This window comes from Bicyclus anynana, chromosome 23, assembly GCF_947172395.1.
Source record: "Bicyclus anynana chromosome 23, ilBicAnyn1.1, whole genome shotgun sequence".
Taxonomy (NCBI): domain Eukaryota; kingdom Metazoa; phylum Arthropoda; class Insecta; order Lepidoptera; family Nymphalidae; genus Bicyclus; species Bicyclus anynana.
The window spans coordinates 3,244,768-3,255,923 of NC_069105.1; the positions used below are offsets into that span (position 1 = coordinate 3,244,768).

General features: G+C 37.2%; 1 protein-coding gene across 1 annotated transcript in view; it reads right to left on the minus strand.

Annotated features, from left to right (window-relative positions):
• The window catches only part of LOC112053969 (leucine-rich repeat-containing protein 24-like), a 52,676-nt gene extending 41,773 nt beyond the window's left edge, over nt 1-10,903 (minus strand). Inside the window, exon 1 of the mRNA XM_052888780.1 lies at nt 10,770-10,903. The gene's annotated coding sequence lies outside the window, so the exon portion shown is untranslated. The remainder of the gene's footprint in view (nt 1-10,769) is intronic.
• Nucleotides 10,904-11,156: the final 253 nt, after the last annotated feature.

Genomic DNA, 11,156 nt, shown 5'->3' on the forward strand with positions numbered 1-11,156 from the left:
GGTTTTCTAAATTGGACCAGGTCTAGCTGGTGAGAGGCTTCGGCCGTGACTACTTAGCGTAGGAACGGCCTCCGTGGCGCAGTGGTATGCGCGGTGGATTAATGACGGAGGTCCTGGGTTCGATCCCCGGCTGGGCCGATGGAGGTTTTCTAAATTGGTCTAGCTCGTGAGAAGCTTCGGCCGTGACTAGTTACCACCCTACCGACAAAGACGTACCGCCAAGCCATTTAGTGTACCGGTATGATGTCGTGTGTGTGTGTGGAGTGAGGAGTTTCATCCTCCTCCTATCAAGTTAGCCCGCTTCCATCTTAGATTACATCATCACTTACGCACTCACATCAGGTGAGATTGTAGTCAAGGGCTAACTTGTAAATAAAAAAAAAGGAAAACTGTAAGATCATTATGACGAAGAGAGCGAAAATCGATCGATCGATGGTTTATTAGGTCGTAAACCATTTGACTAAATAATAGAACAAACATTAAACTACATCATAGGAGAAACATTACGTAAACACATAACTTTGGGAAAATTTATTATCACAACTTGCTAAGAAAGTATTTTATGTATGGAAAAATCTGCAAACTCGACCCAGGAAGCCGGCAAACTGGGACAAATTCAGTAACTATTGAACGCAGAAATAAATACTATTTGAAGCAACTTTAACATCTTTCGCTTCATTGAACGTGTTTCTTATTTTTCTTTTGACCTCGTTGTTTTACATAAAAGTAACTAGGTTACACACTGCCGTGCGCAATTTTTCAGAAATATTGTTTCAAATGTACTTCAAGCACAAAAAATTTTTCAGAAATATTATATTAAATATACTTGGAGCACAAAAAATACTAGTCGCTGCCAGTTAGTGTGTAATTCTGGTTTTGAATAAATTAGTCCAATATTTTTTCTGGTACTCAATATCATCTCCTTACCCTTATCCCATTTAAGAGGGGTCGGAAAAATATGTCAATCTTTTCCATTCGTCTCTATTACTCGTCAACTCATCATCCACTCCTTTTACACATGTCCTCTCTCACACAATTCAACCATCTCTTCTTTGGCCTTCCTCTCCTCTTATGTCCTTCCACTTGCACATTCAACATTTTTCTAGTAATATGACTGTCCTCCCTACGCATTACATGTCCATACCAAGCTAACCTTTTACTCCTCAATTTTTCTGTCAATTGCTTTACTCCTCAATTTTGCGCCACCTTCAGACTTCCTCATAAATACTCATTCCTTATTCTATTTATTCTTGCCACACCACACATCCATCTCAACATACGCATTTCGTTCACATGCATTCGTTTACTATCCGTCCCTTTCATCGCCCAACATTCTGATCCATACAACACGACAGGTCTTACAACCGTTTTGTATATTTTATACTTATGTCTAAGAGGCATTCGCGGAATATTTTTTCTGGCACTAAGAACCCTTTGACCCTGAGTTAATTCTATCACCATGTTTCAGCCAAATTGGTTTAGTAGTCTTTACGTGAAGGAGTAAGTAACAAACGTAATTTACGCAGAAAAGTGTTTAAGTTTGTAACTTATAACTTAAAAAGAAAAAGATGTATATTTTTGAAGAAAAATACTATCTAACTTGATGTCAATGGGCTGTTAATGGACATTAACCTATTTTCAGAAGTTCTTAAGGAGAATATAAAATTAAACTTCAAAGAAAAGGTAAATTAAAATATCAACATAACTTTGTAGGACGGTTAAGGTTTACACCATAAATTGATTTATTTGAGGAATTAAATGTTTATAAGCCTATCTTTATTATCACAAAGAATTATTTATTGCCTTTTGCTAATTTAAATAGTTAAGCAAAAGAAGGTTCATTTAAATATTAAATAGAAGCAGACCATTGAAAGCTTTAGCGTTTTCAATGGAATGGAATTTTTCCACACTTTAAAATTTCTAAATTGATTAAGTAACAAATCGTTCTTTTTTCGTTAACAACCCATAATCGGCTCACTTCTGAGCTTGAGTCTCCTCTCCGAATGAAAGGATTAGGCTAATAGTCCACCACGCTGGCCCAATGCGAATTGGCAGACTTCACACACGCAGAGATTTAAGAAAGAGAAGTAACAAGTACCTAAGTATTTGTGAAAAATTCAAAACTAAGATATTTGTACTTGTATTCTGTGGTTTTGACTGCAAAAAAGAAATGGTTCTGTTGGTCAGCAAAGTAAAATGTAAAATATTTTCTTACATTCCCTTCTTGACAAAAGTTGTAATAAGTCTACCCTAATTTTTTTTCTTCAAGTTTTCTTGTCCGGTATAATATTTATTTTTAGCAAACGCCTCAAGCCTTTTTGTTTGGCGGAAAGGAATCCCACAATCCTTACCCCTCTTCAGACATAAGTTTCGTTCGTTAAGCAACTTTTTGTCAACCCGGGCTATATAAATTGTTCTAAATAAACTTGTATCGAAAAAGTTTTTTGGTATAATCTTTAACTACTGATGAGTTTGGTTCCCTTTTATAAAAATACTAGTAGAACTATCCGATATATAATAAAAAAAAAATTAAATACTTGTAAATATGGTAAACTAGTGGACGCTCGCGACTTCGCCTATCTACAAAACACATCCCTCCCAAATTTCAAGTTTGTAGCATGAAAAATGAAGAACTTTCATACAAACTCGTGAGAGCCTTTAGCCTTCCGTAATCCGGCCCTATTGCAAAAATTATTTATAGCAAACGTTAAATTATTGTTAACTACCTACCTACTGAACATAACATACAAAATTAAGGACTTTCAAACTTGCGAGAGCCTTTAGACCTCTTTAATCCGGCCCTATCTCGAAATCCGTTCTTACCGGATACCTGAAAACTATAAACTACCTCCCTGCCAAGTTTCATCTTTGTACTTCAAGTGGTTTTCGAAATTTTGTAATGAATGCCCTTTCACATTTATATGTACAGGGTGTCCTGTAATTAATGGATAAAACGCAAACGGTAGATACACCACTTAATTATCTAAAACTAATTTGAATAGTTTTCGCTCAACTCAATAAAATTGGTACTTTTTAACAGAAAAAAATGTGGTCCAAAAAATAATACAGAGAAAGAAAATACATCCCTAAAGGCTCAACAATACATGATTCGGGGTAAAGTTGCTCCCTTGCGAATACGTATCAGGACGATCAAAGATTGCGTGGCCGGATTTTGTTGCTGATTTTTATTGAGTTGACACAATTATGGAGATAAGTTATTCTTTGTAATATTTATGATAACTTTGCTTCAAGATTTGAATGTATTTATTCAATCTAAAGTTAGCCCGCGTCCATCTTTGACTGCATCATCACTTACTATCTATTGAGTTTGTAGTCAAGGGCTAACTTGTAAAGAATAAAAAAAACTTGGTCTAATGCTTAACCAATGTGGCTACGGATTTAGATCTTGGATTCAAATCTTGCGTTTTTTTCTTGTAAAAGATTTCATTAGCAGCGAAGTTGTAAAGTTGTTAGTTATTTCCCTATCCGAGGCATGGGGAATTTTTTTCCCAGAAAATTCCGGTCAAGTTAAGTTCCGGTTACATACGTTAATATAAAAATTAGGATGGTTACACACTACATCATCAGATGCAATCAACTCTCTCGAAATTAGACCTACTCGTGTACATACCTACTCGTCTGCGATTCGAGTACAGAGTTTTCAACAATAACTGGGTGTACCGATACGTTAACAATGGGCATTGGGTGGTATTGATACATGAGCATTAAGTACACATGATCATGGACTTGCTCATGTTCATTTTGAGACCCACATGTTGAGAAACTCTGCTGAGGTCATTGTGGGTAGTAAGGTCATTCAGGATATCTGCTAAGACCACATCGTTGGCAAACCGCAGTTAAACGGAAAATATTATCGTCTATCTATTGTGGTCTGATAAAAAATCACACGAACTAAGTGATATTAAACGAATACCTACTGTTCTGACATTTTTAAAATTTATTCGACGATATCATATGTATAACCACATAACATACAACATACAACATGGTTACACACTGTATCATCAGATGCAATGTGTAACCAATAACCATCTAACTTATCGGATTATTCGGATCACTGAATCCGTGAAAATACGGATTTACAAAACTAGGACCGGATTCGGATATTGCTAATGCACTAACACGACCAGTGGCAGTTTGATACTGTGACGATCGCGTCAACGTAAACGTGAATTTCTAAATAATTAAAACAGCGACATCTAGTGGCACTGCTGCACAACTGTTTCAATTCCATATAAATTCGCGTTTACGTCAACGCGATAGTAACAGTATGAAAATATTGAAAACTCTCACTAGGCACACTGTTCGAAAGTTAATCCCAACTGTCCATAGTTGTAATTTCTGTATGCCATTAATCATCTGTACAACACTCTAGGTACAAATAAAACCTGTCGTCCACAAGGAAAGCCCTACGCACAGAAGAAAACACAAGAAAATGGATTAATATCGTTCGACTCACGTAGCGTACCCTCTGACAGTTGTAACTAATAGTTCTAATTCGTAATATATCATGATTTCTAAAACTTCTCTCAATGTCAATACTAAAGCTCGGCCGCTTAGAGATTGCGTTTTGTGACACCTGTCAATGCCACCTTTTTAAATTGTTAATTAATTCATCACACTAATATTATAAAGGCGAAAGTTTGTGTGTAAGTGCGTAAGTATGTTTGTTCCTCTTTTACGCCGTGGCTACTGAAGCGATTTGGCTGAAATTTGAAATGGAAATAGATTATACTCTGGATTAACACATAGGCTAAGTACTTTTCATCCAAAAAATCCATGGTTCCCGCGGGATTTGTTAAAAACTGAATTGCGCGCGGACAAAATCGCTAGTTTGGCGTCCGCTAGTTGTTAATAATTTTAGTCCAAGGGTACTACTTTTATTGTAAGTTGGCACAATTATTTCATTATTAATGCCATTACTCGTTATTAAGGTTAATAAAAGATATTTAAATATCTCATTGACAGATGTCAGAAACGCAATTTCTGAGCGGCCATACTTTAAACTATAACGTTTTTTTTTTCCTAACTATTAACTGACTGACGACATCAAGCGGGTTGCAGGGAGCCGCTACGGCTCGAGACCGTTTTGTTTGGAAGTCCATGCAAGTATACATTGCTCTTATTTCAAGTAGGCTTTTTTTATTCTTTACAAGTTAGCCCTTGACTACAATTTCACCTGATGGTAAGTGATGATGCAATCTAAGACGGAATCGGGCTAACTGGTTAGGAGGAGGATGAAATCCACACCCCTTTTCCAAAGCCTTCCTTCTAGGCCAGGCTAGAGCTGACCACTGTCTCTCGCATTGACGGCCTTAGGGCTTTAATAAGTAGGTTTATTGACGAGGAACGTCGAAAAGAACAAGCAGAGTGTAACAAAACCAACTTTCCAACTGCCTGTAAATTTTTACTGAAAATTTCTTAGAAAACAGGAAAGATCAATACCTCATAGCCTGATACAGTACTCAAACTCATAAAATAGGAAAGAAAACTCCTATAATAGTTATTGTGCTTAAAAAAACAAAATGTGAAAGTAATTCATGATTCGAGTATGATTTTTATCGATTTCTCGTAATTGTGTAATTTGAACAATTATTGTTGCTACGAGTTAGGACGCTATGTAGTAGCTAGTAGATAGCTTGAAAATTTTAATTCAATAAAAATAACTAGCAAAAAATCAATATTGTATAATATATTGATATATTTTAACCGATAAACCAAAGAGTAACGTACTTTCTATGGCTTTATCGTAAATAGATTAAGTTCTAATTCAAATAGCGAAACCATTGTTCGTATGACTTTATATAAATGTCGCTAACAGGATTATGTGGATCATTTTATGCTAGAACTGGCCTGTCATAGTCAGACACACCTCATTTCAAAAAAGTATGCCAGCCTATGCTATATAAAATAATAATTTGCTCCCGACCATATTTTTCGACCACATCAGCCAATCTCATGTTGAGATTAATCATATAATAATAATAGTCTATAATTCAATAACAGATTCAATACAAATTGCAATTAATGATACAATTTCTTTTTTTTTCATGTCTGATAATTTCTACAGGATACCATGAAAAAGTCTCCAGTCTCCAGACCCTTAGCTTTGTGGCAACCCTTCGAAAAACTCCATTAACGATCAAACTTTATGGGCTGTAGCAAAGGGTTGTTAAGGAAGTTAAAGGTCTAGACTGGAGAAATGATTCCTCATAATATGCCGTAGAAAATATTAAAGAACTATATTTTAGTTTTAACTTATTATGTAGTTATTAAATTTTAATAATTAAAATATTACGTGTCTCAAATGACGTGAGGAAACCTACGTACCAGAGATTTTACTTAATTTTTTGCGTGTGTGAAGTCGAATTGAAAAGTTAGAGGTGCATGTCCCGAACCCGGCCCGGTCCGGTCCCGGACTGGGCTATCACGGCTTTATTCACATCATTCCTTTTAAACAAGTTCGTCTGTTTCATTCATAGATGTATAAATGTAACCATCCATTCACTCCAACTTCACATTTTATGTTAGTAATAGTTTGTGTTCAATATTTTCCAGACTTTTCAATAATTATAAAACCACATATAAATGGTAATCCAAAGTAAATCAGCTCAAAGCTCAAAGCTCATAAAAATGGTCAAAGGTGGAGTGCTATGAAAAATTTTCAATGCTTTTCTATTTATATTCGAATTGAAAAGTGACGGTTATCTTTCTGTTTTAATATAATATTCTCAAAGGAAAATATTATGGATTTTATACTGTATTTAAATTATTTATTCGTACCATTATGAAAAATTAGTTACTGGTTTTTATTTTAATCTTTCCGAGTGAAATTATTATTATCTCACTGGTTCATTGAAGTTGTCTTTTTACGATTGAATGTGTAAAAAGTGCGTTTGTAACCACCGGTTGGTTGGACACTAAAAAGCCTTCAGTTTCCCGCTAAGCAATCGTTATCAACCCATATTCGGCTCACTGCTGAGCTCGAGTCTCCTCTCAGAAAGAGAGGGGTTAGGCCAGTAGTCCACCACGCTGGCCCAATGCGGATTGGCAGACTTCACATACGTAGAGAATTAATACGCACGCTAAGCAATAATGAGAAAGAAAGACTTTCGTCAAGTGATCTTTTTTTTTATTCTTTACAAGTTAGTTCCGGACTACAATCTCACCTGATGGTAAGTGATGATGCAGTCTAACTTGTTAGAAGGAGGATGAAAATCCACACGCCTTTCGCTTTCTATACGACATCGTACCGGAACGCTGAAGCGCTTGGCGGTACGTCTTTGCCGGTAGGCAACTAGCCACAGCCGAAGCCTTCCACCAGCTAGACCTGGACCAATTAAGAAAATCTCAATCTGCCCAGCGGGGGATCGAACCCAGGACCTCCGTTTTGTAAATCAACCGCGCGTACCACTGCGCCACGGAGGCCGTCAAAAATTGATCTTTTATTCGTCGAGGTACAAGTTCTTTGTGCAATATGGTTATATGTCCATTGTCCTTAGGGACAAAGCAGACGAACTCGCACGCAAAGGTACAACACTGAAGGTCAATGGACCACTTCCGATGGTGCCAATACCCTACAGTACAAAAAATTACTTTGCAAAGAGACATTAGTGTCTCTTTGCGAAGCATGCAGAGTCATGGGCTAACACAAATGACTGCAAACACACAAAAGAGTGATAGCCCAGTGGATATGACCTCTGCCTCCGATTCCGGAGGGTGTGGGTCGAATCCGGTCCGGGGCATGCACCTCCAACTTTTCAGTTGTGTGCATTTTAAGAAATTAAATATCACGTGTCTCAATCGGTGAAGAAAAACATCGTGAGGAAGCCTGCATACCAGAGAATTATCTTAATTCTCTGCTGTGTGAAGTCTGCCAATCCGCATTGGGCCAGCGTGGTGGACTATTGGCCTAACTCCTCTCATTCTGAGAGGAGACTCGAATTCAGCAGTGAGCCGAATTGATGACGACGATACAAAAGAGGCTTTACTAAGCCTCAACCCGCGTCTAACGACAAAACTACTTAAACTTGTAACGGAACTAATGACAGGGAACTGTTCACTAAATAACCTTTCGGTTTTAGGTATAACCGACAGTCCTCTGTGCAGAGCATGCATGTTATGTTTAGATGCAGAGGTGTATCTGAACAAAGCGCAGCACACATTGGATCCCCAGCAACACTCCATAAGGCGTTCGGCGACCTGGGCGGCCTGCTAAGCTTCTGGAGTAAGCTCGGTTGGCTGGAGTGACTCCAGCGGGGACCAGCACCAAATGGACCTACGTACAACTGCCAACCCTTAGTGGCCAAGTGCAGAAATGGCCCAGGAAAGAAGAAGAATAATGTCCAAAGGGAGATCCCCAATCCAACTGAAAGCAAGGAGAGGAAAGTCAAGACAACAACACAAATATCCATGGTGGACTGTTCCCATAATGCAGCCAATGTTATGTCCAATACAACAGCTCTGCCGAGAATGCACGATTGAGAGGGTGAAGTAGTTGAAATTTAAATAGGTACCTATAAAGGCATACTAGCAGGCGATTTAGTGCTCAACTGTTCAATCACGTGGAAATCCCAGTCAGTGATTGATTGAATAGCTTCACTTCCAAGTTAGCGCGCTCCTTACGATGTTAAACTGCACTTAAAGTGTTTTTCAGATAGCATGTTTCGCGATAATAGTACGTATTTGGCTGGTGGGAGGCTTCGGCCATGGCTAATACCACCCTACCGACAAAGACGTAGCGCCAAGCGATTTAGCGTTCCGGTACGATGCCGTGTAGAAACCGAAAGGGGTGTGGATTTTCATCCTCCTCCTAACAAGTTAGCCGCTTCCATCTTAGACTGCATCATCACTTACCATCAGGTGAGATTGTAGTCAAGGGCTAACTTGTAAAGAATAAAAAAAAACTTCATAATTGCAACTGTCACCGTACCTATGCTAACTGAAAAACATCGTACTGAAGTTCTAACTTGTAATTGAATGCAAAAAGGCATTGATTGTATGCGATTTGATTTGTTGCTTTTATTTCGATTATGTCGTTAGAAATAAATCAACCATATGACAAATATTGCTACTAAGTTGAGCTATAGAATCTCCACTAAGAAGATCTCTTTTATGTTGCAGTAATTGTGTATTCATCGAGTTGCGAAGCTGAAGTGTCAATGGGCGGGGCACATAGATCGAAGAGCTGATGGACGTTGGGATCCCAAAGTGCTGGAATGGCGATAACGCACTAGAAAGCGCAGTGTTAGTAGACCCCCCACCAGGTGGACTGACGACATCTAGCGAGTCGCAGGGATTCGCTGGATGGCTCAGGATCGTGATGTTTGGAAGTCCCTATAAAAGACCTATGTCCTGCAGTGGACGTCCATCGGCTGATATGATGATGATGATGATGATGAATTGTGTACAAATACTGATTTGTGACAGCACACTTTTACACAATTGCAACAGAGTAGAAGAGGTAAAGGTATTTAGATATGACAAATAATTTTTCGCACTATAATAGATCTGGATACATTATATATGCTGTTAATATAATTAACAAAATTTTTGAAGATTAAAAAAAGAAGTTATCTTTTTTTTTAAATTTAAAATACTTACTAAATTATGTTAATGATTTTAAATTAAATCCTTAAGCGTAGAGATGCAGAAAGAATATTTCGACTTCTAATACTTCTAAATCCAATTTTTAATTTTTTACTATAAGTCGCATTTCATTATTTTTACTAACGCAGCAAATTTATCTTGAAGATCATACTTATTTACGAAAGAATAGGTATATTTAACTAGAACCACCTCCCTTTCCCAAGAAAAGAGCAACCTGTAGCCAGTATAAAGGTATTTAAGATACATGATGACGTAATAATCTTTACCTTTAGCTTAAAGAACAGATAATCTGAAACAAGTCATAGGATCGTACCTACGTAAGCTTACAGTGTAGCTGAGAATGTCGATAGTGATCCGGCGTTATAACTTTAAGCTCTATTTCCACTGAAACGCATATAGAACCTTTCTAAAATAATATCTGATTCAGCCTTCAAAAGCTAGTAGTAAATTGTAAAAAAAACTAGTTTTAAATTAATAAAAACAAGTTAAATACGTTCATGTAAGTTCAGTACATATATTTTAATTAATTTTAAGTATTCATTTATAATAATATTTAAAAGAATATTTTAATTATGTAAAATAATTAATAATTCAAAAATAATAACTAATTGATTCAAATACAGGTGATAATATTTTTTCAAACTTATAAACGAAAACATAGAAAATATCAAACGTATTATTCAAAACCTAAATGAAGACTACCTGCTCCATCTTAATATATAAAACGAAAGGTTTCATTAAGAAAACTCGAAAAACGCATGACGTACAAAGATGAAATTTGACAGGGACGTACGAGTAGGTTAGTAGAGATCCGCTAAGAAAGGATTTTGCGATAGGGCCGGATTTAGGAGGCCTAAGGGCGGACGAAGCCGCGGGCGTTAGTATAATTTAAAAGCGCGTATTAAAAAAGAAAATGTAGATGCCCGACCATCAATACGTAACAGTCAGATCAGATTAGCGTTGAATAACTTTTCACAAGAATTTCCCAACTTTTCAATTAACAAAGTACCTCACAAAGTTACGCTTCCACCGCGAAAACATACTTTTTCTTGATTGATTATATCCATCCCGACAAACATAAGAAAAACTTTTCGGGCGAAACTTCTTATGTATTTATATTTAAAAAAAAAATAACTCACCATCTAAGGAACCAGCGATTCCTGAATGATCACAAACACATCACTGTATTTTTTTTTGTTTTGGATTTTTTTTATTTTCGTACACAGCACATCACTAGAGCGTCCCGCAGCGGGACACGGGACCGAGCGCCGCGACGGCTATAGAGCTTGTGTTCGCCGGGACGCACGCCCCTTTCCCCTCCCTACGTCCCGCTATGGCACCCATGATAATATTTCCCGATTTTCTCGCAATGCGCAATGTATGCAGCATGCTTAGTGATCTGAGGTGAGAAATTAATTTAATTAATCCTTTGATCAATTTTTTTTTATGTTATACGAGTATCAGCTTGTCGTCGTGGAAAAGCTCAAAAAGCTTCATAGCTCTTTAAGGTTCTATCTAGTTCTCTT